Consider the following 27,701-nt stretch of genomic DNA (forward strand, 5'->3'; position numbering starts at 1 on the left):
GTGTGTGTGTGTGTGTTTGTAGTTGATTTACAGTGTTGTGTTGATTACTGCTGTACAGCAGTGATTTAGTTACACACATATATTAAGTATGCATATACACATTCTTTTCTCTAATATTATTTCTCATTATGCTTTATCATAGAATATTGACTAGTCCTCTGAGCTATACAGTAAGACCTTTATTGGTGCTTCTGGAATAGCACAAGGGAATAAACACAAGAAACAGGTATCCTTGACTGATCTTCCAGGAGCTAAGTTCAGATCTTAAATGGAGTGAGGGTTGGGCAGATCTGATGGGTTGGGCCAGAGGTGTGCTCTGGGCTGTCCTTTCTCCCTCTTTCCCTTCCTGGGTGCCCTGTGCAAGGATCAGTCACATCACTTCAAACAGCGTGAACCAGCTCACTACTGCCACCCTAGGAAGATGGAATAGTGGTCAAATTCCCCTTTTGAGCATGCCTGATGCTGGATGTTTTGAGCATGCATGATGCCGGGCTGGTCTTAGCTGCCTTTGTGGTCTCCACTTCCAGTTTCACCAGCTGGTCAGGTGCCTCCTGCTCTGAGTCAGTTTCCTGTTTGTTCAGGGAGACACTGTCCATGTGCTACTGTTCTGGCAGGTTCCAGCTTATCTCAGTATTAAGTGGAGCAAAACTCAACCCGCGGCATGGTATAGTGATGTATAAAGTTTGCATTTACTTGAGACCCCAAACTGAAGGCAACTAAACAGCACTATTTCTACACTTATGTTACATGCCATTTTCTCTAATATACTAATCCAGGAAAACTTTCTGGCCCATAACCAGGGCTAGCTCCACTGCAACTCCTGAACACTACTCTGCAGGGAAGGCCATGTGGAAAGCCTGGGTTTGGGGGATGGTCACTGGGGTGGAAGGCATGGCTCCTTCCTTTCTGCATATCTGGCCAGCAGAAGATCACATAACTTTACTGTCCAGGAGCAGAGGAACTACATTAACTCCAGTGGAGATCTCCAATTTCAATAGGGGATTGCCTCCTATTCCACCCACCCCCCACTCCCCAGACCCTGCCTGGGCATGATCATGCCATTCACTCTGGGGCCCTGCCTGCCTGCCACATCCTCCTTCAACAGTATGCACCTCCGAGCTTCCCCAAGGCTGCTTTCTCACTTCCAGAACCCACAGACCAGCGGGTGATCCCAGAGACCCTCCCGTAATTCATTGGACCCCCAGCCCAGCTCTTTCACCTTTCACCTACTTAGGTGTGGGGTTCAGCCTGCCCTCCCTGAGGATGCAATCCACATGCTCATCTTCTTGCCCTCTTCCTCCATGTCGCTGGCAGCAGCCACAGCTGCATGGGTCACCCCAGGAGTACAGCGCTTCTTGTTGCAGCCACCTACTCGCCTGGCCTCTACCTCTCCAGCGCCGCTGCCTGATCTCAGTCTCTGCCCATCCATGGGTGTCTGCCCCTACATCCGCTCCCTGGTGGTCCCAGCACTTCCCCGTGGAGGGTGGGTCCTGCCTTCATACCTACCATCTTTAGAGTCAGACTGTCTCAACCCTACTCTTTTGCTTAGGACAGCACACAGATTTTTTTTTTTTTTCATGCATCTAGGATCTTAGTTCCCTGGCGAGGGATCTAACCTCTAAACCAAGATTCCTGCAGTGGAAACTCTTGGGATCTTAACCACTGGACTGCCAGGGAAGAGATTTTATTCTCCACAGGTCAAATGACTATACAGTCCTCCAAATATATTTTTATAATGTATTCATCTTACTTGACTGTGGGACTTCCATAAATAATAACAGTAATAATTATCTAGAATTTCCTGCTGGGACTTCCCTGGTGGCTCCACCATAAAGAATCCACCTGTAATGCAGTAGATGCTGGTTGAATCCCTGGGTGGGGAAGATCCCCTGGAGAAGGAAATGGGAACCCACTCTAGTATTCTTGCCTGGAAAATGCCATGGGACAGGGGAAACTGGTTGGCTACAGTCCATGGGGTTGCAAAGAGTTGGACATAACTCAGCGACTAAACAACAACAGAATTCCCTGCTAAGAGTAATGGTATCTGTGTTATCCAAAGTTGAGAGTGAGTGTTGCAAGAGAGTTAAAAATCAAGAATGATTATTTTGACCGTAGAGAAATGAATGATTTCTTCCTTCCATCCAGTTGTTTGTCTTCTACTTGTGTAGGGGAAAAAAAAAAAGTGCTCTCATGTTCTCAAAACTATTCATGTAATAGGACTCTTCCTCTGAATTAATTTGCTAAGGTTGCCACAATCAAATACTACAGACTGGGTGGCTTAAACGAGAGATTATTATGTCCTCATAGTTTTGGAGGCTGAAAGACTTAAATCAGAGTGCTAGCTGACTTTGTTCCTTGAGGACTGTCTTACAGGCTTACAGATGGCTGTTCTCTCCCTATCCCTTTGCATGGCTGTGCCTCTGTGCATATGCTCCTAGGGTCTCATTGTATGTGTCCATATCTCCCCTTCTTGTAAAAACACCAGTTAGACTAGGTTAAAGCTTACTCTAACAGCATCATTTTAACTTCCAATTTAAAGATCCTATCCCAACATATAGTCACATTCTGAAATACGAGGGGTTAGAGCCTCAGTGTATGAATTATGGGGGGACATAAATCAGTCCACAATAACTACCAAAAGTTTCACTGACACCTATCAGCTTTTAAATGCCTCTGATTTTCCACCTAGGCCCTCCCCTAGGGCTTTATTTTTGCTTTATTTTACTAATTAAAGTATGCTAATTAAATTTACTAATTAAAAATACTGTTTAATAATTAAAGTGTCTTTGCATATCAAATTCATTATCCAGTAAAGGTCTATAGCTTTAGTTTCCAGTTCACTAGATCCTACCTAATACTGACTTTATACCTCAGCTCAAAATTTTCACAAATTCTCTTGTAGATAAAAATCTTTGCTGGAGATAAAACTCTTGGGTAACTGATAGACACTTTTCCCCTTAATTTTGCATTCTTTTACATTGAATTTTGATTATTCCATATATTTCCATTGTCTGCTTGTCTAGATTTTAGTTGATTTAGGATGAAAATGACATTTTATATTCACTCTATATCTTAATAATGTCCAGCAGAATGTTGTATATATATCATATTCTCAAATGATCCTATTTGATTGAATTTCTGATTAGTGAAGTATGCAGCTACTTCAATCCGTTTATTTTCAATGTTACCTTAATTGGCTTTGTGAATTCCCAGCACTTTCATTCAGCACTTGTCATCTACAGTGCTTGAATGAGCTAACAGTTGCATGGTTTGGGTAGCACTCTAGGCATGAGGGTTACCTCAATGCATTGTAATCCTTGTGTACCTCAGTGCACATCTATTGCCTCATAGACTGCCAAGCTTGATTTTACTGACGTGGATGGATGGTTCATTTTTCTTTATGTGTCCTTTCAAGAAGATTAGCCTGCCTGAAAGACAATTATTTCTTTTTAACCAAGGTTATATAAGCATATACAGCTTTTTTGTGATAATCTTAAAAGTTATGGTCACTTTTGAACTACATTAGGTAAAAGATTCATATTGACTTCCATGAATTATCAATGTTTGTTTTCAGAACACTGGTGGAATAATGTTTAGGAATAAGTTGATATCTGAACTCAGTATCCAGTAACCCAGGTCAGTTCCTTTGGTGATTTGTTAAAATGGTAATTCTTTAATCTAACTCTTTCACCTCGGAATAATATACAAAATATCAGTATGCATAAAGGGCTCTTGGAAGTCATTGTTTATTTATTGTTTCTTCTTTTGTGTGTATAGTCATGCACCTAACGAAAGAAATAGCACACAATGTCAACAGCTCCCACTGTGTTAGTCTTTTACTATCCCAACATATGCCCTAATATTTAAAGAGCAATAAAAGTCTGCTGCTTCCACAGTCATTAGCTTTGGTTGTTGCAGTCAATCACCCATAGAAGTCAGAGTCATATTAGTTTTTTTTTTTTTCCTCATTGAACAATCTAGCCATCATTCTCCTTTATCATTAAAGGAAAAATGAACTTAGGAGACTGCCCAGACACTAAAGTGCATTTGCAACATGAGAAAACTCTCATCACTTTACTTGAGGAAAGGTACCTCTGTCCTGTTGAAGGAACAGTAAAAATGAGGTTAACATTATTGATTAATGCATTAGCCTATCTTCTTTAAAGTGGATTGATAGTTTCTAGTTTTAAAATATGTGTTCATTCAAGAAAAGAACTATATGAGTAGTTTACTGAAATACTTAGATAATTTTAGAGGATATTCACTCTGGTCTCAGTGATTTGATTACTTTGGCTTAATCATAATTAGTAATGGAAATAAGATTATTTCAAACCTGATGTATCTGTAAAATCAAGAAGTTAAAGAAAGATATAAGTTGGTCATGTTTGAGCGTCCTTGGTGGGTTATGTAACCTTGAAATAATTTCAGCTAGGTTAGGGAGAGTAATTTTGGAGAAGGCAATGGCAACCCACCCCAGTGCTCTTGCCTGGAAAATCCCATGGATGGAGGAGCCTGGTAGACTGCAGTCCATGGGGTCGCTAGGAGTTGGACACGACTGAGCAACTTCACTTTCACTTTTCACTTTCATGCATTGGAGAAGGAAATGGCAACCCTAACCCACTCCAGTGTTCTTGCCTGAAGAATCCCAGGTGGGCTGAGCCTGGTGGACTGCCATCTATGGGGTCACACAGAGTCGGACACAACTGAAGCGACTTAGCATCAGCAGCAACAGCAAGGAGAGTAATTTAGTTTTTTTCAATAAGCTCATTATGGAGAAAAACTAGAAACATAGGCAATTTTATATTTACTTTATAAGATAAAAGTAAATACTGTTTTTAGTTTTATTTCATTTGAACGGAAGCAATTTCATTGATAATAAATTTTGCATTTCTTCCATCATTTGAGTCATAATTATGTGAATAATGTTAAATTTCAATTCTTCTGATATTCAGATCAAATTTTTATATTTGTGTTAAATATATATGAATTACAGAACATGAGTTTGGAGGTGAGCATCTAAATATCATCATGAAAACTATGCATAAGTACTCTTATTAAATGTAAGTTGTAGCACTGCGTGATTCACTGGTGAGGCAGGGAGCGAATGTGTTGTCACTCAGGCTCAGCTTCCTCTTTAGTCTCTGACCAGTTGCTGGCCCAGAGTTTTTTTCCTATGCTTTTGGCCAGAACTTTTTGATTATTCAGATTACTTGTCCGCCTCCTTTGAGGTAGGGTTTTCAGAGTTAGTGTTTGCTAGGTCTGTCTATATCCCCTCACATGTTTGTTTTCGTAACCAGTGGTCCTTGCTCCTGACCACATGCCTCTCTGATCAGTTGCAGTTTTGTCACCTAAGCACATCGCTGGGTTATTAGTGTGAGTTATCTCATAGAATAACATCACATAGAACAAATGTTCATGACTGTTTTGTAATTTGATAAAGTGATGAAATTTATGGATATGTCTCTCATAAAGATGTTCATCACACAAGCAGTTGCATAATATTTCAGGACTGATTGATGAACTTGACCTTAGAACTCATGGTGAAGAGGTGCCTCTGGATGCATTTCCTTGAATATTTTACTTAAGTGTGATTTTTTTCCTTCTTTTTTCCCTCGGTTATATTAAGCTTCTTATTAATAGTAAGGGAAGCCATGCTTAAAAACTAGATTATTTTTTTATGTATGAATATGTGGCAAAATTTACTGCAACTTATATGATTTATTAAACTAACTCAATCCTGAAGCAATTGCATTATTAAGTAGTTAAAAAATTCATGACATGTCCTTAACACAGTGAGAGTGCCTTGGAGGAGCTCATTCATCCAATAAATATGTGTTTAACAAAATGCTTGAAATGAATCTCTTTTATGGGTTTTTGTAATTATTGTTCTTATTTAAGATTTATATATATGTGTATATATATATATGTATATACACACACACACACAGCATAAATAACAGAATCTATTTTTAACATAGGGTTATGGTTTGTTTCTGAATGCACATAGTCACAGTCGTTTGTTTGTGAGTATGTAATAAAATGCTTTGTTGCTTCATTAAAGCTACTCAGTAGGCTGTGGTGTCCTAGACATATTCTCTACATGGTGCATAGCTGCCTTTCTATTTTGAGATTTAAAGGAGCACTGCATTGAAAACTTTCTGTGATTTCTTATTCTGTATCAGATGCTGAGCTCTAAGATGCAAATGAAGATCTTAAATTTTAACTTTTCTGAATTTCCAGCCAGATATTTTCAAAACTAAAGGGCTATGTGGAAAAAAAAAAAAACACCATTTCCTGTGTCATCTTAAAAGGAGGTGGTTCTGCTTATGTCATATTCTGAGATATATGCAATCAGTGGCAAGCCTCCTCAATAACAGATTGAATCTGTTATGACTACAGACACATAGAGAACACAACTGTCTAAGAACTGCAGTTTTCAATTCTTTTAGCACTTAATTATGTTTTAGTTTAGTTCAGTCTCTTAGTTGTGTTCTACTCTTTGTAACCCTGTGGACTGCAGCACACCAGGCTTCCCTGTCCATCACCAATGCCCAGAGCTTGCTCAAACTCACATGCATGGAATCAGTGGTGCTATCCAACCATCTCATCCTGTGTCATCACCTTCTCCTCCCGCCTTCAATCTTTCCCAGCATCAGGGTCTTTTCCAGTGAGTCAGTTCTTCACATCAGGTGGCCAAAGTATTGGAGTTTTAGCTTCAGCATCAGTCCTTCCAATGAATATTCAGGACTGATTTCCTTTAGGATGAACAAGTTGGATCTCCTTGCAGCCCAAGTGTCTTCTCCAACACCACAGTTCAAAAGCATCAATTCTTCAGCTCTCAGCTTTCTTTATGGTCCAACTCTCACATTCATACATGACTACTGGATGGGTCTTTGCTGACAAAGTAATGTCTCTGCTTTTTAATATGCTGCCTAGGTTGGTCACAGCTTTTCTTCCAAGGAGCAAATATGTCTTTTAATTTCATGGCTGCAGTCACCATCTGCAGTGATTTTGGAGCCCCCCCAAAAACAAAGTCTGACACTGTTTCCATTGTTTCCTCATCTATTTGCCATGAAGTGATGGGACCCGATGTCTTGATCTTAGTTTTTTGAATGTTGAGTTTTAAGCCAACTTTTTCACTTTCCTCTTTCACTTTCATCAAGAGACTCTTCAGTGCCTCTTCACTTTCTGCCATAAGGGTGGTGCCATCTGTGTATCTGAGGTTATTGATATTTCTCCCTGCAATCTTGATTCCAGCTTGTGCTTCATCCAGCCCGGCATTTCTCATGATACACTCTGCATATAAGTTAAATAAGTAGGGTGACAATATACAGCCTTGACGTACTCCTTTCCCAATTTCTAATCAGTCTGTTGTTCCATGTCTGGTTCTAACTGTTGCTTCTTGATCTGCATACAGATTTCTCAGGAGGCAGGTCACATGGTCTGGTGTTCCCATCTCTTGAAGAATTTTCCACAGTTTGTTGTGATCCATACAGTCAAAGGCTTTGGGGTAATCAATAAAGAAGAAGTACGTGTTTTTCTGGAATTCTCTTGCTTTTTCTGTAATCCAATGGATGTTGGCAATTTGATCTCTGGTTCCTCTGCCTTTTCTAAATCCAGCTTGCTGCTGCTGCTGCTAAGTCGCTTCAGTCGTGTCCGACTCTGTGCGACCCCATAGACAGCAGCCCACCAGGCTCCCCCGTCCCTGGGATTCTCCAGGCAAGAACACTGGAGTGGGTTGCCATTTCCTTCTCCAATAAATAAACACCTGGAAGTTCACGGTTCACATATTGCTGAAGCCTGGCTTGGAGAATTTTGAGCATTACTTTACTAGCGTGTGAGATGAGTACAGTTGTGTGGTGGTTTGACCATTCTTTGGCATTGTCTTTGGGATTAGAATGAAAACTGACCTTTGCAAGTCCTGTGGCCACTGCTGAGTTTTCCAAATTTGCTGGCATATTGAGTGCAGCATTTTCACAGCATCATCTTTTAGGATTTAAACAGCTCAACTGGAATTCCATCTCCTCCACTAGCTTTGTTCATAGTGATACTTCCTAGGCCCATTTGACTTCACATTCCAGGATGTCTGGCTCTAGGTGAGCGATCACACCATCGTGGTTATCTGGGCCGTGAAGATATTTTTTGTATAGTTCTATGTATTCTTGCCACCTCTTAATATCTTTTGCTTCTATTAGGTCCATACCATTTCTGTCCTTAGACTTGTGTTATTGCTTAAGCATCATATTTTTTGACTCTGTTTTGTGAATCAGTGTTTATTGGTACCACCTCTTGCCTCATTACTTCTATTTCTACTAGTATCATCATCCCTAAAAATTATAATTTTGTAAATACTCCTACTCTGACTGACATATAGAAAAGCACTTTATTTTAATCATGTTGCACATAAAGAAACTGAGATATAGTAATTTTTAAATAGCTTGCACAAAATCACACATACAAAAAATGTATTGGGAAGATAAATTTTTCTTTTCAGTAATCCACATATGTAAACCAAAGACCCAGAATAATAGTAGCCTAAACTACTGCTCAGACTATTACCAGGCCCTTTAATTAAATAAAGCACATTGTTTAGTTATGATTTATAACCTACCTAAACTGTTGGAATAATCTTAAAATTATTCTGTTTTCCAGCTACATTATTTATTTACCTGTGAAAGAATCTTGAAATATTGCCTTAGAATCAATCCACATACTATATACAGCAGTTTTATGCATTCATTTACCCTTTATTTTAGAAGTTTTGATATATTAACTTATATGCTTTTTATTTTTTAAAAATGTTATTGGAGTATAGCTGGTTGTCAATGTTTTGTTATCTTTAGGTGTATAGCAAAGTGAATCAGTTATGCTTAAAGACCTGTTGATGTATCTGAGTAAAAATATAACTTTAAGACAGGAAAATAAAAATTTTTTCATCATAATTCCACCCAACTCCTCTATAAAAAGTCTCAGATAAGTCTCTTGACTGACTGAATTTACCAAATAAATATGGATGAAAAGAAGTGAATGAATCCCATCCAATAAAGGAATTTCAGATTAATTATTTAAAGAACCTAGAAGTAAATACTCTTATTTAAATTACAATGGACTTTTGCTTATGGCAGCATGAAGATATTGCCAAATTCTCCCTCCTGTCCCACTCCCCAGATAAGTATAAAATTAAAAGAAAAATGTCAGAAACAACATTTGAAGGTACTGGATACCAACCAAAAGCAGATGAAAGGTTAGTAAGAATTTACTCATAATTAACTCAAGAGCTATAGGTTAGAAGACAGAGTTATCTATGGCTTTTTTTGTCTAAGTTACTTCCATCTTTACTTCACTCCCCAATAGGGTCAACAAAAGCTATTGTTTTAACCATTGACATGAAAGCCACAAGCTCCAGAGTCATAGGGAACTGATTCAGTTTGGAGTTGTCAGTGAAAACCTATGATTTTGGCAGCTAATGTGGGAATTTAGATAGGACAAAATTGGGGAGGAGGGGAAATTTATATATTTTTTAGTCCAGTGTGGTCATCCTGATTGGGATAGACCAGTCCGAAATTTAATTGAGAGATCCTAGAAATCGGCTCCATAGAAAATGTGAGATAAGTTCTTCACATATCACTGGCTGATGGAAAAGTTTGCATATTTGTCAGGGAAACCTGAGAAGGCTTGAAAAATATAAGTGATGATGCAGACTTGAGGACTAGCTGCAATTCTGAATGTGTTTCCCAAACCACTCACTAATCAACCTGAAGAAGGTTTGCACCTTATGGGAACAATGATTTAGAGCACATCTTCTATCCAAATAATGAGATAACCAATAAACCATAAAGACACGGGGGGAGATTATCTTTCCTGGTGGCTCAGAGGGTAAAGCGTCTGCCTGCAATGCTGGAGACCCGAGTTCAATCTCTGGGTCGGGAAGATCCCCTGGAGAAGGAAATGGCAACCCACTCCAGTATTCTTGCCTGGAAAATCCCATGAACTGAGGAGCCTGTTAGGCTACAGACCATTGGGTCACAAAGAGTTGGACACGACTGAGTGACTTCATTTAAGCATAAACATAATGAGAATAATAATAATGAGAAAAATAAGTAAAGAATCACAGGCTGCTCATCATGGGGGAGACAGATTCTACAATAAGATTAGGAATTTAATTAAAAAAATACAAAAACAACTCACAGGACTATAAAACTTATTTTAGACTTGGTATCGTATGTTCTCAAAAATGTTAAATTTTCACCCCCAAATTATGAGCCATTCAAAGAAACATAAAGGACTGTATCGATGAAAGTTGATTGATAGGACCTGGTGTAAAATTTAACAGGACAAAAAAAAAAAGCAGCTATTGTAAATATCTTCAAATTAAAGGAAACTGTATTAAAAAAATAAGAGATATAATGGCAGTGAATCCACAAATAAAGAATATCAATAGAGAAATATAATTATAGTTTTGAAATGAAAATGAAAATTATATTTTTGAAAAGTGAAAATATAGTTTTATATTTGAAATAACTGAAATTAAAACATGATCAATGTATATAATAGTAGATCTAAAGTTGCAGGAAATAATATTCAGAAATTAGATGATAAATATGATTTTTGAAATCTGAATAACAGAGTGAGAAAAAAATTGAAGAAAAGTAGAGACTCTGAAACAGGTGAGACAACATAAAACTATTAATGTCACAGTAGAAATTATTGGAAAAGCAAGTAGATAAGCAGAGACAATCAGTAACCAAAATTTGTTGTTGTTTTTTAATGGGAGGTAAAAGAGATAAACATTTAATTGGACTGATTAATAAAGAAAGAGAAGAAAAAACTACCAAATTCGGTAATAAAAAAGAGAACTTGGTATAAATTCTTCAGAAATTACAAGAAAAACACTATAAGAATAGTATTTGACAATTATAAAAACCTAAGTAAAATGGATACATTTATGAAGGACTGAAATTACCAAAAGTAACTCCAAGGGTTGGGGGGGTGGGCAAATCAAGAGATTTAAGTCAAGTCCAGAAAAAAAAAAAATTATTAGTTAGTGCTCTTTCCTCAAAGAAAGCCTTTATGTAGATAATGCATTAATTCTATCAAGCATATACAGGAGAATACCTAGTAATGCTTTACAGACTATTTGAGAAAATAGAGAAGGAACACTTTTCAATTTATACTTTGAGGTGATTATCACCCTGACATCAAACCTGACAAAGATGTTTCAAGAAAATAAAACTACAAAGAATATCCTTCAAGTACATAGAGAGCAAAATTCTTAATGGACTGGTAAACTGAATTTGACAACATGTAAAAAGGATTATACAACTTGACCAAGTGGGGTTTACCCCAGGAATTCAAGATTAGTTCATCATTCAAAAAATCAATTATTATAGTCTTAATACAAGTGAGAATCAAATAAACAAGTGAGACTCTCAAATTTTTCTCAGTTGATGCAGAAAAAATTTATTAAATCTAACACAATCATAGTGAAAATTTATCAAGAAACTGTATAGAAGAGAATATCTTCAAATTAATAATGAGCATGTATGAGAAAGCTATTCCTAGTATAAAAGGTGAAAGGATGAATAATTTCACTGTATGATTGGAAAAAATGTAAGAGTATCTAAATTCATCGTTTTTACTCAACGTTGTTAAGGAGTTGTACCAATGCAATAAAACAGGAAATAGAAATTAAATACATAAAGTTTAGAAAGGAGAAAGTAGAAAGGTTTTTATTTTTAGATGACATGATATTGTATGAAAAACTCTAAAACATCTACAAAACAATCAGTAATATATAATAAGTTAATTTAGAAAAGTGACAGAATTCAGTCAATATACAAAAAATAGTTTTTTACATACTAACAATATCTGATAATCTAAAATATGAAATAAAGAAAATCCTATCCACACTTTTAAGAAAAGATATTTATGAGTATATTTTTTAAGAAGTATATGTCTTTAGAATAAAAATTGCAGAACATTGTTGAAGATAATTAAAGAAGACCTAAATAGGTGATGATATCTGCCAAGTTATTGAATTAGAAGATTCATTATGTTTCAGATGATGATTATCAGCAAGTTAATTTGTAGATTAAATGCAAATCTTATCAAAACCCCAGCAGGCTTTTTGTTGTGGAATTCAATTTACATGGAAATGCACAGGACATAGAATTAAACAAATAATTTTGGAAAAGGATAACAAATGTAGAGGATTTATACAATTGATTTAAAAAATTATTGTAAAGCTACATAATACACTGAGATACTAGCATAAAGAAAAAGTTATAGGTCATTGAGAAATTAAATAGGTGGTCTAGAAATAAAACTGAATATTTATGGTCAACTTACTTTTGACAAAATTGCCAAGATAATTCAATGGGGGAAAGGATGATGTTTCAACATGTAGTGCTAGAATAATTTTATGCCCTTGCTTTACATAAAAATTAACTTGAAGTGGATTATAGACCTAAATGTAAGAGCCAGAATTTCAAAACTTTCTGCAAGTGTCATAGAAGAAACTGTGACCCCAGCAAAAGTGATTTTCATTTTTTTTTTAAGAAATGGCACCAAAAGCCCAATCGAGAAATTATAAAAATAAAACTACTCCATAATATTAAAAACATTTACATTTCAAAAAACATTAAGAATATGAAAGGTAAGCAACTTACTGGAAATATTATTTGCCAATCATATGTCTAAAACTACCTTTATTAATGGAAAATGAAAGTCGCTCATCGTGTCTGACTCTTTGTGACTCCATGGACTCCTTGCAATTCTCCAGGCCAGAATACTGAAGTGGGTAGCCTTTTCCTTCTCCAGGGGATCTTTCCAACCTAGGGCTCGAACCCAAGTCTTCCTCGTTGCAGGCAGATTCTTTACCAGTTGAGCCACAAGGGAAGCCCACTTTTATTCATAATATATAAGGAATTTTGACAAATTAATAATTTAGCCAAAATGTTAAAAATATATCAAAATTTTTAAGTCACTTAAGATGATATATGAACAACAAATAAACACATGAAATATACTCAAATTTCTTAGTTATTAGGCAAATACAAATTTTTATCCATATTTGATTTCACCTTCCACTTAATGGAATGGTAATAAACAATCAGAATGACAATGTGAAGAGATGGTGAAAATATGGAGAAAATGCAGCTCTCAAACACTTTTGATGCAAGTGTTAAGGACAATATAACCACTTAGGAAAACAGTGTAACAGTTTCTTAAAATGTTAAAGGTTTGCTTACCACATGGCCCAGCATTTCCACTCCTAACCATCTACCTAACAAAATAGAAACAAATGCCCATTTAAAGATCTATATGTTACCATCTTTCTAAATTCCATATATATGCGTTAGTATACTGTATTGGTGTTTTTCTTTCTGGCTTACTTCACTCTGTATAATAGCCTCCAGTTTCATCCACCTCATTAGAACTGATTCAAATGTATTCTTTTTAATGGCTGAATAATACTGGATGCTTGGGGCTGGTGCACTGGGACGACCCAGAGGGATGGAATGGGGAGGGAGGAGGGAGGAGGGTTCAGGATGGGGAACACATGTATACCTGTGGCCGATTCTTTTTGATATTTGGCAAAACTAATACAGTTATGTAAAGTTTAAAAATAAAATAAAATTTAAAAAAAAAGATCTATATGTTCATATAGCAATACAGTATTCATAAAAACCCGAAACTGGAAACCAGTGGTCATCAACTGGTGAATGGTTAAACAAACCATTACATCAGAAAGTGGAAAGCTAATTATCAGTAAAAAGAAATAAACTATTTCAATATGCAACAACACATATGGACCAAAAAACATTTTGTGAAGTGAAAGAAGCCTATGTATTATATGATTTAGTTAATATTAAATTTCTTTATAAGGCAAAATTATAGAGACAAATATCAGTGTTTCCAGAGGCTGTTTGTGGGATTGACTGGAAACTGATGTAATATTTTGTAGTAATGAAAGTGTTTTAAAACTGGTTTGGGATGATGGTTGGACAACAGTATAAATTTACTAAAACTTCTCAAATTGTACATGCAATGTTATATTATATAATTTATACCTCAGAAAGGTCTTATGATATTTCAATTCATTTTCTTAAGATTTGTGCATGGCATGTTTGTTATAGCTTAATATAATTTTAGTGAAAAAGTAAATTTTATCTGCTTATTCATAAATACAAATAAGTATTTATATATTGTTGTTTCTGTTGGGTGTCCATTTTCCATGGAAATAAAATTATAAATGTTTGATAATTTTTCAAATAACCTAACAGTTTTGTTTTAGATCATGATACCGTTCATCCCAAGTTTTCTTAGTTCCTGTGGGTTATAATTTTCCGAGTTTCTGTATTATTCCTCAAATGTTTACTTAAAAAAAAAGCAATTGCTGAAACAGCATTACTTTTCAGACATTATATCACATCACACATTTACATGAGCATCTACTGTGAACCATGTGTGATGCTGTGCTTTAGAGATAAAACTGACTTAAGAAAAAACAAACAAAACAGTATTTCGTACCATATAGAACCTCATTTTAAGATCCAAATTAGATTGCGAAAAGCGTATAAACTGAAAGACTTTGTCAGGGACTGGTAAGGGTTCAGAGCAAAGGGAAAGTTCTTCCTACTTGTATTCATATTGAATTGACTATTCAGAAATAGCTGCTGTCTATAAAGATTTACTTTAAAGATTATAAAGATAAAACCTATAAAGATTTTGTTATTACATTGGAAAAAATTAAGAAGACTCATGCTATAATATTTGTATCACTTTAAATCACCCATTAATTACAGTGTAAATTCTAGATTTATGAAGAATAGAGCATCTTTAGACAGTTTGACTGAAAAGGGCAGAATTTGAAGAACAGCAACAACAAAACACCCTGAAAATACAAGTCTGTACTTGTAGAGTCACTGAAATTTAAATTTCTTTGAAATTCTTCTCAATGAATGTTTAATTAGCATTTTCATTTGAATAATTAAAGCATTAATGGTACTGGGTTGACAGCAGTTGATTTTTGCAGTGATATGATCCTTTGTAGTGACTCTGGGTGACTATTTTAGTTTTCCTTGACACAAGACTAAGCTCTTCTGATCTGTTCATTGAAGTGCAAATACCTGAAATTATTCATCCTTTTGTACTCAATGTATTATTAAGGTTTTCTTCTCACTTACTATTTTTTTAAGCTTATTGTTTGGGAGAAATAGAGATCTTTAACTTTTATAGAGGAGAGAGATGACTTTTCTAATCTGAGTATGTGACCACTTAATGTCAAAAAAAATGTGTGGCTTCACTATATTATTTAGGGGGATTCAGAGAGTCCCTGTTGTACCAGGGCAAATAGGTATTCATGATTGTTGTACTTTTTAATATTAATACCTTAAATGCCTCTCAGTCGTGTCTGACTCTGCAACCCCATGGACTGTAGCCCGCCAGGCTGCCCTGTTCATGGGATTTCCCAGGCAGGAATACATTAAGTAATTGCCTGTAAAATACTAATGCCATCAATCATTCTGCCACATATACTCTCTCTTTTCTGGGATGTCTGTGTATGCCATAGCCAGATATTGTTTTCTGAGGAGTGGTTCCCTACACAGGGGCCACCCAGTGTTGTGCCACCAAGCTCTGGCATTTGAAACACAGCTCGGTGGACCAGTGAAGAGTATCTGAGGAAAAGGCAGTTTTCAGCAGATGAGCTAGAAGATCACACAGTAACCTGGCCCACAAAATCTGCTCCACATCTTTATTCTGCTGAATAGTAATTGGCAGCTATTCAGCTACTTTTTCTTTTGCTGTCTGAAATGTAGGAGAAACAGATGCAAGGAGAAACAGAAACAGGAAAAAGTCAGTAAACAGAAACCATGAATCAGAAAATTCATAAAATAGAGTTAAGTAATTGTCAAAAAGCAGAAAATAGTGGCAGAGCCCCCACAATAGTGGGACACTAGAATAGGTTATCTCTTCACAGTGAGGTTTGAGTAAATTAGATTTATTTCTTTATATCTTCTCTGTTTTAGGTAGTCTACAATAAGAGAATGTTGCTTTCATGATTAGAACAATATGTACAAATAGCATAAATGCATCTAAAATTTTGAAAAAAATTACTAGCTTGATTTAACTAGATTTTCCTTTGTTTATCATCATGACTCTGCAAAAGCTACTGCATCTGTTCCTTTATGAATGAAATACTGATTGGGCAAACTGAAATACAGTTTGTTATATCTCATATTTAGGCTTCTGTAAAAAACGTGGTTTCTGAATAAAATGCAGACATAGGTTTCTACCCTGTGTTTCAGCTCAGGGACAGTTTGTGGAGGATGGGGAGTTTCAGCTTGTTAGTCCTCAAGTTTAATTTTACAGCTGTCATTTTAGCCATTTGGCTTTGTCTAAGGAAGATAATTCTACATTTCTCAGTGATTTTTTTTTCCATTGAGATTTCTCTGTCACAGTGGATATCTTCGACATTGTCACTGGAGCCAGAGGAACTTGATATACGCTTCTGATTCAGAGGTCAAGGTGTCAGAGACACAGTTTTGTTTTGTTTTGCTTTTTTCTGAGGAAGAGTCGTTAGTTTCTTCCTTTCATTAGTATAAACTAGATTTATGCCAGGTCTATTCAGGTGCTACCAGATGATTAATGAGTATATAATCACCATGTCCAAAACTCTATCAGTGTGACATGAGACTTCAGAATCTTGCTTCAAACCTAGACTTTAAAAATAATTTAATCCAACTCTATTATTGTAGAGATGAGTCAGTGTTGTCTGAGACAAGTGAAGTGACTTGCCACAATTATACAAAAGCATATGATAGAGCAGATTCTAGATCTGAAGCCTCCTTTTTCTAGCCAAGTGCTTGTTCTGCTGTGCTGTAAGAGAGGTACGTTCCGTTCGTCTTTTGTCCCAACATGTACTATATTTCTTGATACAGAGTAGGTGCTCAATTAAAATCACTTATAGGTATCAGTGAATACTGAGTACATTCTATCACTTATCAGAGATATGCACAATTCATCTATGGAGAAGCTTTTATTTCCACACTATACATTGTTACAGCAATTTTTAAGACTGAGATATATTTAACATCAAATCGCCTTCATTAATATACATGGAATTGTGCCTGGCACTCTGCCAGGATCTGCCCAAAGAAAATAATATAAAATTTGCCTTACCTTTCTAAATATTTAATCTCTCACATGGTCCAGAGAGAGGGAGAGACTTCAAAAAAGTGCTAAACTCCTGAATGCCTAAGGCAAGGCGAGCATCAAACACAAAAATGCAGAGCCACTATTCCCCAGATCAACATCAAGACATAACGCTGTCTTCAGGAAGACCCTGAGAAGGAAAGCACTGCTATTGACCCGAATTTTCCAGATTATCACTGATAAGCCATGTGAGTCAAGATGCAGACAGATTTTCTGAAGTGCTGTGACCAATATCAACTTTGAGTCTTCCTGTGTCATCTGACAGCTTCATCATTATCTTAGATCTGGACTTTCCTGGTATCCTTTTCTATTCTTGAACGCTCACTTGAGTCTGGTGATCTATGGTCCTATTATTGATTTATATTTATTATTAGCCTGTCTGCCTAGTAAAAGAGATGTTTAATTCTGCTCACATTTCTCCTCTTGCCTTCCTAACAGGAGTTACACTTTCTTTTCTCTTTGTCATTATTCTTTAAACATCTGTGTGTCTAGCTGTACTTTGACCAATTTAAAGTACAGAGGCATGGATGTCAAAGATAGATACAGAAACAGCTGTTAAGATGGGGTCTTGGAATTTTTAGTAAAGCTAGGTCTTTTGGCATCTGTGCCCCTTACACTATTATTTGTTCAACAGTTGTTTCTAAACGGTTGACTTCTAAAGTCCATCCTTATGTTGACCATCCTTTAACCAAGTTCACTGCTTAAAATTAAAATAGAAAGTAGCATGGTCTATATTAATTAAAAGATCCTTTAAGGGATCAAGGCCAAAACCTGGGTAAATGAAATCTTGCCAAGTGTGCAGGCCCAGAAATAACTGCACCTTCCTTTAGCAAGAGTTCTACAGACTATCACACTCAAATATATGACTTTCCTTTATTTTGTGCTAATATATAAACTGAGGGTCCTGCTTGTCTTTGTAATTACCATTTACATGATATATATGCACATGAAATAGTGGAGTTTGTGTATGTATATGTCAAGATAGGGCTCCTGACCTTGTCAGTGGGAAATAAATCTGATTGTGTAGATGACCTACTTGATATGTTCATGTAAATATATGTACATTCATGTTTATTTTAATATCAGAATATTTGAAAATTACAATGAGTTTTTAATATAGTAGCATTCTAATTCTAGGATTGTTGCTATTTCTCTGTACAGCTTCAAAAGTTATAAAACACATATCTGAAAACAAAACTGTCAATTTGAGGTCATTTGTGTTTACTCTCTCTTCTGAGAATATCAGACTAATTAGATTGCTAGGTACCCCTCCAAAACTGAAATTATATTTTGTTGTTTGCAATTAGATTATATTACAAAATCTATTGCCAGGGTTTTTCTTAGCCAAGTCATAGAGTGAAGTAAAGAGGTGGGCATTAAGTTGATTGAGTGCAAAAGCTAGTATCAGTTCAGTTCAGTCACTTAGTTATGTCCGAGTCTTTGTGACCCCATGGACCGCAGCACGCCAGGACTCCCTGTCCATCAACAACTCTCGAAGCTTACTCAAAGTCATCTCCATTGAGTCCGTGATACCATCCAACCATCTCATCCTCTGTTGTCCCCTTCTCCTCCTGCCTTCAATCTTTCCCAGCATCAGGGTCTTTTCAAATGAGTCAGTTCTTTGCATCAGGTGGCCAAAGTATTGGAGTTTCAGCTTCAACATCAGTCCTTCCAATGAATATTCAGGACTGATCTCCTTTAGGATGGACTAGCTGGATCTCCTTGCAGTCCAAGGGACTCTCAAGAGTCTTCTCCAACACCACAGTTCAAAAGCATCAATTCTTTGGCACTCAGATTTCTTTACAGTAGGAGCCCCTGGTGGCTCACACAGTAAAAAGTCTGCCTGCAGTGCAGGAGACCTGGGTTCAATCCCTATGTTGGGAAGATTCCCTGGAGAAGGAAATGGCAACCCACTCCAGTATTCTTGCCTGGAGAATCCCATGGATGGAGGAGCCTAGCACTCACATTCATACATGACTACTAGAAAAACCATAGCTTTAACTAGACGGAACTTTGTTGGCAAAGTAATGTCTCTGCTTTTTAATATGCTATCTAGGTTGGTCATAACTTTTCTTTCAAGGAGTAAGTGTCTTTTAATTTCATGGTTGCAGTCACCATCTGCAGTGATTTTGGAGCCCAGAAAAATAAAGTCAGCCACTGTTTCCACTGTTTCCCCATCTATTTGCCATGAAGTGATGGGACCAGATGTCATGATCTTCGTTTTTTTAATGTTGAGCTTTAAGCCAACTTTTTCACTCTCCTCTTTCACTTTCATCAAGAGGCTCTTTAGTTCTTCTTTGCTTTCTGCAATAAGAGTGGCGTCATCTGCATATCTGAGGTTATTGATATTTCTCACAGCAATCCAGCTTGTGATTCATCCAGCACAGCATTTCTCATGATGTACTCTGCATATAAGTTAAATAAGGATGGTGACAATATACAGCATTGACGAACTCCTTTTTCTATTTGGAACCAGTCTGTTGTTCCATGTCCAGTTCTAACTGTTGCTTCCTGACTTGCATACATAATTCTCAAGAGGCAGGTAGGTGGTCTGGTATTCCCATCTGTTTCAGAATTTTCCACAGTTTGTGGTGATCCACACAGTCAAAGGCTTTGGCATAGTCACTAAAGCAGAAATAGATGTTTTTCTGGAACTCGCTTGCTTTTTTGATGATCCAGCAGATGGCAATTTGATCTCTGGTTCCTCTGCCTTTTCTAAAACCAACTTTAACATCTGGAAATTCACAGTTTACATATTGTTGAAGCCTGGCTTGGAGAATTTTGAGCATTACTTTACTAGTGTGTGAGATGAGTGTAATTTTACAGTAGCTTGAGCATTCTTTGGCATTGTCTTTCTTTGGGATTGGAATGAAAGCTGACCCTTTCCAGTCCTGTGGCCGCTGCTGCGTTTTCCAAATTTGCTGGCTTATTGAGTGCAGCACTTTCACAGCATTGTCTTTTAGGATTTGAAATAGCTCAACTGGAGTTTCATCCCCTTCACTAGCTTTGTTTGTAGTGATGCTTCCTAAAGCCTACTTGCATTCACATTCAAGGATGTCTGGTTCTAGGTTAGTGATCACACCATCATGGTTATCTGAGTCATGAAGATCTTCTTTGTATAGTTCTGTGTGTTCTTGCCACCTCTTCTTAATATTGTCTGCTTCTGTTAGGTCCATACCATTTCTGTCCTTTATTGAGCCCAACTTTGCATGGAATGTTCCTTTGGTATCTCTAATTTTCTTGAGAATATCTCTAGTCTTTCCCATTATTATTTTGCTCTATTTCTTTGCCCTGATCACTGAGGAGGGCTTTCTTATCTCTCCTTACTATGCTTTGGAACTCTGCATTCAAATGGGTATATCTTTCCTTTTCTCCTTTGCCTTTCACTTCTCTTTTTTTCACAGCTATTTGTAAGGCCTTCCCAGACAACCATTTTGGTTTTTTGCATTTCTTTTTCTTGGGGATGGTCTTGATCCCTGTCTTCTGTGCAATTTCAAAAATCTCTGTCCATAGTTCATCAGGCACTCTATCAGATCTACTCCCTTAAATCTATTTTGCACCTCCACTGTATAATCAAAAAGGATTTTATTTAGGCCATACATGAATGGTAGTGGTGTTCCCTATTTGCTTCAATTTAAGTCTCAATTTAGCAATAAAAAACAGTATAGATTCCTGCTTCCCTGGTGTGCAGAGTACACATTGAGATTTTTAAAATAGAGCTAATTAGTGTATTCCTCTCTTTATTCTCATAATTTGCCAGTATTGGTTCCATATCTATTTAGAATAGAAGACAAATCATCTTTTAACTGGTAGCTTCCTCATTGTGTAGCTAAAACATGTGGATAAGCAAAATTAAAATCATGGCTTAATCTAGCCAAAAGAGGTGCATGGAAAATTGATGGTACCTTCTGGATGATCTTGAACCATACTACTCTGAAGCATTTTCTTACACTTAACATTTCTGTGTCAAGTACTTTACTAACTTAGGTGTATAGTGAAGAAAAGGACCTTGGAAAATTTTGTCAAGACCTTCATATGCTCAAAATACCATTAATTGATTAACCAATTAATCAATTAAATAAATTACAGTTCATTTGTATGCCTTCCATGTTGCAAGTTGTTACTAATTCTGAGTTCTGGCTTTATAAGAGATAAACATGATAAGCCATTTATGTATGTCCACTGAGGGCTCAAAGTCTTCCTTGTGAATTAGATCAATAAATGGACAATTATAAAGCTATATTGCATTTTCATGAATAGAAGTTTACACAAGAAGATTGAAATCTATGAGAACATTTATAGAATTTAGACGTAGAGAGGATTGTTCAAAGCAAGGAACTACATCAGGTTGGGGGATGGTGGAGTGGCGGTCTTCACTCATGTAACTGCTTCCTGGTAACATCCTACTGGTACTTTTATCTTAGATCATTTCAGAGACTTGTTCTGTAATATTTATACAAGCAGCAAATTCTGTTGTTGTCACTCATGCTTGCTATATAAAACTGATAAAATCTTGTGTCACCCTTTTCTATGGGAAATTGATGTTGTAAATTTAAGTGGACTCTGGTAAAAATATTTCGGAGCTCCACAACATAGATCCAAGCCTTTGAATATGAATTTGTTGGTACCATGTATTGTAGGTTGTCAAAGGTCCACTAAAGAAAAGATAAAGTCAGTGAATTCAAACTCCCAAATAATGGGAATATGTTACCTTTCCTGGCTCTTAGGTAGTGGTGTCAACTTGTCTCTAATGTATGTTCCTGTATGTTGTGGGAATGGAGTCAATTTGGAGGAGCTTGGGAAAAGATTTGTAGTTTGGAAAAGGAGTAACCTCATATAAATCTTTGTAACAGTTTACTTAAATATTAATAATAAATAATTTACCAATATACTTGATTTAGCAAGCTCTTCTATAAGTAGTATTTCCAGTGCTTAATATATATTAATTTTTTTGATCATTGTAACAACTCTATGATGTACTTTTTATATCATCGCATTTTGTACATAAGAAAATAGAAGCAATAAGAAAATAGAGGCAAAAAGAGGTCAAGATTGTCTAGGACCACAGCTACTAAGTGTCAGAGTCTGGTATTCTCTTCAGCATTGTACTTAGTGCCTCTGAATTTATGATGCCCTGCTCTTTCTCTCATCTGGTGCTTGGTGTTTGTTGTACTTATGTTAATTTTTCAGTTGAATCATCTGTGTTTTGCAGGTATTCAGTCATGCTTTCAATATATTTTATACCATTATCTAGAATTTTTCTCTATTATTTTTTTTGGTTTGTTTTGATCTAATTATGTTGACCAATACCGCCAGAATAATAGTTGTGATAGTAGGCATTTTGCCTAAGTGGAATGTTGCACTTGTTTCCCACTATATCTATGATATAGGCTTTGTTCTGCTGCTGCTGCTGCTAAGTCGCTTCAGTTGTGTCCGCCTCTGTGTGACCCCATACACAGCAGCCCACCAGGCTCCCCCATCCCTGGGATTCTCCAGGCAAGAACACCGGCGTGGGTTGCCATTTCCTTCTCCGATGCATGAAAGAGAAAGGTGAAAGTTAAGTCGCTCAGTGGTGTCCGACTCTTAGCGTCCCCATGGACTGCAGCCTACCAGGCTCCTCCACCCATGGGATTTTACAGGCAAGAGTACTGGAGTGGGGTGCCATTGCCTTCTCCTTTGAGTTCTAGCTAGCCAGATTTCATAAAACTAAGGTTCATGTGAGGAAGCAAGTTCGGTAATCCAGGTGAAGAGAAATATTGAGAGTTTGACTCATTTTGAAGGTAGAGTTGATTGCCTGATTATTGGGTTTGGATTTGCAGGGGGTCTTTCTAGGTGGCACAGTTGTTAAAGAACACAGGAGACACAAGAGACATGGATTTGATCCCTGGGTTGGAAAGATCCCCTGAAGGAGAAAATGACAACCTATTCCAGTATTCTTGCCTGGAAAAGTCCATGGATAGAGGAGCCTGGCAGGCTATTTAGTCCATGGGGTCATAAAGAATTGATCAGAACTGAGCACATATGCAAGAAAATTAAACTATTGGTTATACCACTGTAGAGATTATCATTGACCTTGACAAGAGCAGTTTCCATGGGGAAGTAAAGGCATAAGCTTAACTGAAGTGAAACCAAGGAAGAATGAGAAGAGACATTAGAAAGAGTTCTTTCAAGCAATTCAAGTAAGGAACACCCAGAAAAGATGGTAGCTATTGATGAAAGAAGATGTAGGGTTAACTCACTGTTTTTAATAAAATACATTGTAGCATGCTATACACTGATAAGAATTATCTAGGAAAGAGGGAAAGATTGGTGCAACAAAGACAAATGTAATTGATAGATGTTTGTTCTTCAGATGAAAAGGATAGAATTTAGGTCTTGAAAGGAGGTATGATCAGAGAGTGGAACAAGGTAGTTGATCCCCAGTCACAAGGAAGACAGAACATAGGAACAGACAGGTATGCACACAGGGTGCTGAGCACACTTGCATGAAAATAAAGAGGAGGGAAGAGGTATTTGTAGAAGAGAAAAATATGGATTGTCCAAGAGAGTGGTACATTTGTACAATATAGAAAGAGCTATTCCTTCAAAATGATACTTTTCTGTCATCTTCCAGAAAATTGGTGAAATACACTAATCAACAATGACTGTGAATGTATTATAAATAGGGCCGTCTATGGTTGGGCAATGCCCCAGAAATGTATGTTGATGATAGTTTTAGGAAAATATAGTAAGAGATCATAGTAGTCATTTGCTGAGTGAATGAATATAAAATGTAATAGTTGTCTTAAAAAGAAACTAATGAAATCTAAGATGGATGCTGAAGGTTATAAATATATTTTGGTCTTTGAGATATACCAAAATTAGGAGTATAATTAAAAGATAAAGTCCACCATTAGCTTCATGATTTAATGTTTTGCCCAGTTTATCACTGTATCCAAATTATTAAAGTAAGCTTTCAAACATTTGCTTTAAAATAGACCATTCTTTTCTATTCTTTATGAATTAAATAGAGTCTATTTTCCCCCAAAATGTATGAGCAGCTTGAATTCTATAGAAAAGAAAGAACTAAAATGCGTATTAAAAATACCTAAGGCCATTAAAACATCCCCTGGTGATACTTAAAGTGAGAAATAGGGCACTACTTATTTTTTAAGTAGTATATTAATAATGTGGAAATGGGTTCAATCTTCTCCTCTTGGGGTTCTAGAACTTTCCTCTTGCAGGTATCTATATCCTTAGATGACATATATTGTTATTAACTGAGAGCTAAAGAATGTCTTACGGAAGTACTTTTTACCCAGGTTAACATACTTCATGTAAAATACCAAGTGCGAGTTATCAGAGGAAGAGGTGAGGTTTTGGTGTTTTTCCAGATTATTGTGGTTCAATTCATAGAAAACCCAAATCCTGTCCTGCTAATCATGACTTCTCCCCACAGAGTTCCTGTATGTGGAGAATCTGTATATTTAGGTATGAAAGTACCAACTTTAACAATAGCCTTGTACATAATTCATCCTCCAGTGCAGATATCTGGACTAAGGATGAATTGGCACAACTGACCTAGACTCAAGGCTTGAAGGAAATTTTCTACTTTCCCTTCCCCTTTATAAGCATGCTTGCAGGAAAGAGAAATATAAATTTTTTGCTTGCAGCAAAGAGAAATATGAACCAAAAAGAATCCATTTATGTTGATGCCACAGAATAGAGTTGAAGTGGGACTGAAAGAGAAGGGCTAGAATGAATCATGGATAGTTGATTACTAAGGCCCTATTTTATTTTATCTTAATTTTTATTGGAATATAATTGCTTTACAATATGATGTTAGTTTCTGCTGTACAGTGAAGTGAATCAGTCATAAATTTACATATATCCCCTCCCTCTTGGACCTCCCTTCCACCCAACACTCTAGGTCATCAGAACACTGAGATGAGCTCTCTGTGCTTTATAGCAGCTTCCCACTAGCTATCTATTTTATAGATTATAGTGTATATATGTCAATCCCATTTTATTGCCCCCAATGCCTTATACTCTCACCAGTGAGATTTACTACTCTTCCTTCACAGAAAGATCTGGAATCAACTGTGTAGAGCCAGGACCACTTTGAGAAGTATACCAGAAGCCAAATGTAATGTTTTGAAGATGTTGAACCTCACCACATTTTGACCTCAATTGGTGTTATTTGCAGAATGGCAATTACTTTGGAGGCCATTTACTTTAACTCACTGATAGTATCAGTGAAGTAATGGAAATCCAGAGGACTTAAATGTCTTGTCCAGAGTTTCAGAGAAATTTAATAGAACCAGCACCAGAATTTGACTCTTCATTTGTGAATTTTTTGATTGATATAGTTCATAGATAAAATCTCTGACTGCTTTCATAGGATTCAGAAATGTCTGATCAATTGGTGGGAATACACCACTAACAGTCTGTTTCAAAGGAAATACTAAAATGTGTCCTGGGGGATAACTATGCCAAAGATGACTTCTTTGTGGTTCCATCCAATAAGTAATACTGAGTTTGATAGACTCTTTTATAAAAGGGGATGGAGTGAGGTTGCGAGGTGGATTATCCAGGCAGCTGAATATCTGCCATCCACACTTATTGCTCTGACACACCCAACATGTACTAGAGATCAAAGAACTAGAAACTATGGGTAAAAGAGTGAAGAAACGGTTTTCACTATAGATAGTTTAAAATATAGGGGTCATAAACTATATTCCTGGCTCTCTGTCAAACAGTTTAATGAAAACAGTAGGATTCTCTCCTCTTTGGCATGAGACATCATGTTGCCTGGACATGTTGTGGGCTCCCCAAAATATAGTGAAGTCATAACTTTGGCTTATCAGGGATGAGGGATTAGAAGCTCTTGAAAGCAACACTGGGAGAAGTCCTCTGAAATAGAAATCTCATCTGAGATCCAAAAAGATGGATTGTTCTAGCTCCTTCCCAGGTATCAATGGCAGCAGTGGTGATCCAGAGGCATCAGCAAGAAGCTCTGTGACAGCAGGAATCTTGTGGGCAGACACCAGTAGAAGATCAGGGTAGAATAAGTGGGAAAGTATCAGATACCTAAGAAAATATCAAATGACTAGGAGATGACTCAGAGAACCCTAGGGTATCAAAACAGCATGTACAAATAGAAGCCAAAAAGAAATAATTGATTTTACTGTTCAGTTCAGTTCAGTTCAGTTGCTCAGTCATGTCCGACTCTCTGCGACCCCATGAATTGCAGCACGCCAGGCCTCCCTGTCCATCACAAACTCCCAGAGTTCACTCAAACTCATGTCCATCGAGTCAGTGATGCCATCCAGCCATCTCATCCTCTGTCATCCCCTTCTCCTCCTGCCCCCAATCCCTCCCAGCATCAGAGTCTTTTCCAATGAGGCAACTCTTCGCATGAGGTGGCCAAAGTACTGGAGTTTCAGCTTTAGCATCATTCCCTCCAAAGAAATCCCAGGGCTGATCTCCTTCAGAATGGACTGGTTGGATCTCCTTGCAGTCCTTTGGACTGTCAAGAGTCTTCTCCAACACCACAGTTCAAAAGTATCAATTCTTCAGCGCTCAGCCTTCTTCACAGTCCAACTCTCACATCCATACATGACCACAGGAAAAACTATAGCCTTGACTTTTGGAACCTTTCTCTCTGTGCCCATCTGAAACTGAAACTGGTGGCAAAAACATGGGTCCACAGCTACACCAACTTCAGGAGTCAACATTCACACTTTTATTCTATGATGTAATAACCCACACTGAAAAGTGTTGCTTCTTTTCTCTGTCTCTCTCTCTCTAAGTGCATTTAATTTACCAATTATTTATTAAACCATGTTCTTGAAAGGCAGACATGACTCAGATAGTAAAAAATCTGCTTGCAATGTGGGAGACCTGGATTCAATTCCCTGGGTCAGGGAGATCCTCTGGAGAAGGAAATGGCAACCCACTCCAATATTCTTGCCTGGAGAATTCAATGGACAGAGGAGCCTGGTGGGCTACTGTCCCTGGGGTTGCAAAGAGTGAGACAAGACTGAGCAGCTAACACTACCATGTTATCATTAATAGCTTTATACCTATATATATATTTAAAAAATGTCAAACCTGAAAATCATCTTCAGCAACATCAGCTTATTTTTATTAATCTGGTTCAATTAGACTTAGACAAATAGTGAATAATATAGGCGGGAATTCCATAAGGTACTAAATTATATATACATTTATAATTATTAAACCTATTAAAATGTAAGGATGTCAAGTTCAAGGGCTGCTTTCTATTTCAAAATTCCCTTCCAACTATAAACAACTTTATAACCCTCTCCCTCCAAAACCCTGTATAGATTAGGAGATAAAAATAGGTTATTCAATTCACTAGATTTTATTCCTGGAACACATGAGAAGTGACTGCTCTGTTGAGACTCTATGGGAGATTCTTTAGCAAACTCAGCTGGATTTGAGGGAGAAAATTGTTAACCCAATGCTATATAATGAGTTGT

At 36.9% G+C, this 27,701-nt stretch overlaps 1 protein-coding gene across 2 annotated transcripts in view; it reads left to right on the plus strand.

Annotated features, from left to right (window-relative positions):
• The window catches only part of DPP10 (dipeptidyl peptidase like 10), a 793,501-nt gene that overhangs the window by 263,323 nt on the left and 502,477 nt on the right, over positions 1-27,701 (plus strand). The gene's annotated exons all lie outside the window — the stretch shown is intronic.

This window comes from Bubalus bubalis, chromosome 2, assembly GCF_019923935.1.
Source record: "Bubalus bubalis isolate 160015118507 breed Murrah chromosome 2, NDDB_SH_1, whole genome shotgun sequence".
NCBI lineage: Eukaryota > Metazoa > Chordata > Mammalia > Artiodactyla > Bovidae > Bubalus > Bubalus bubalis.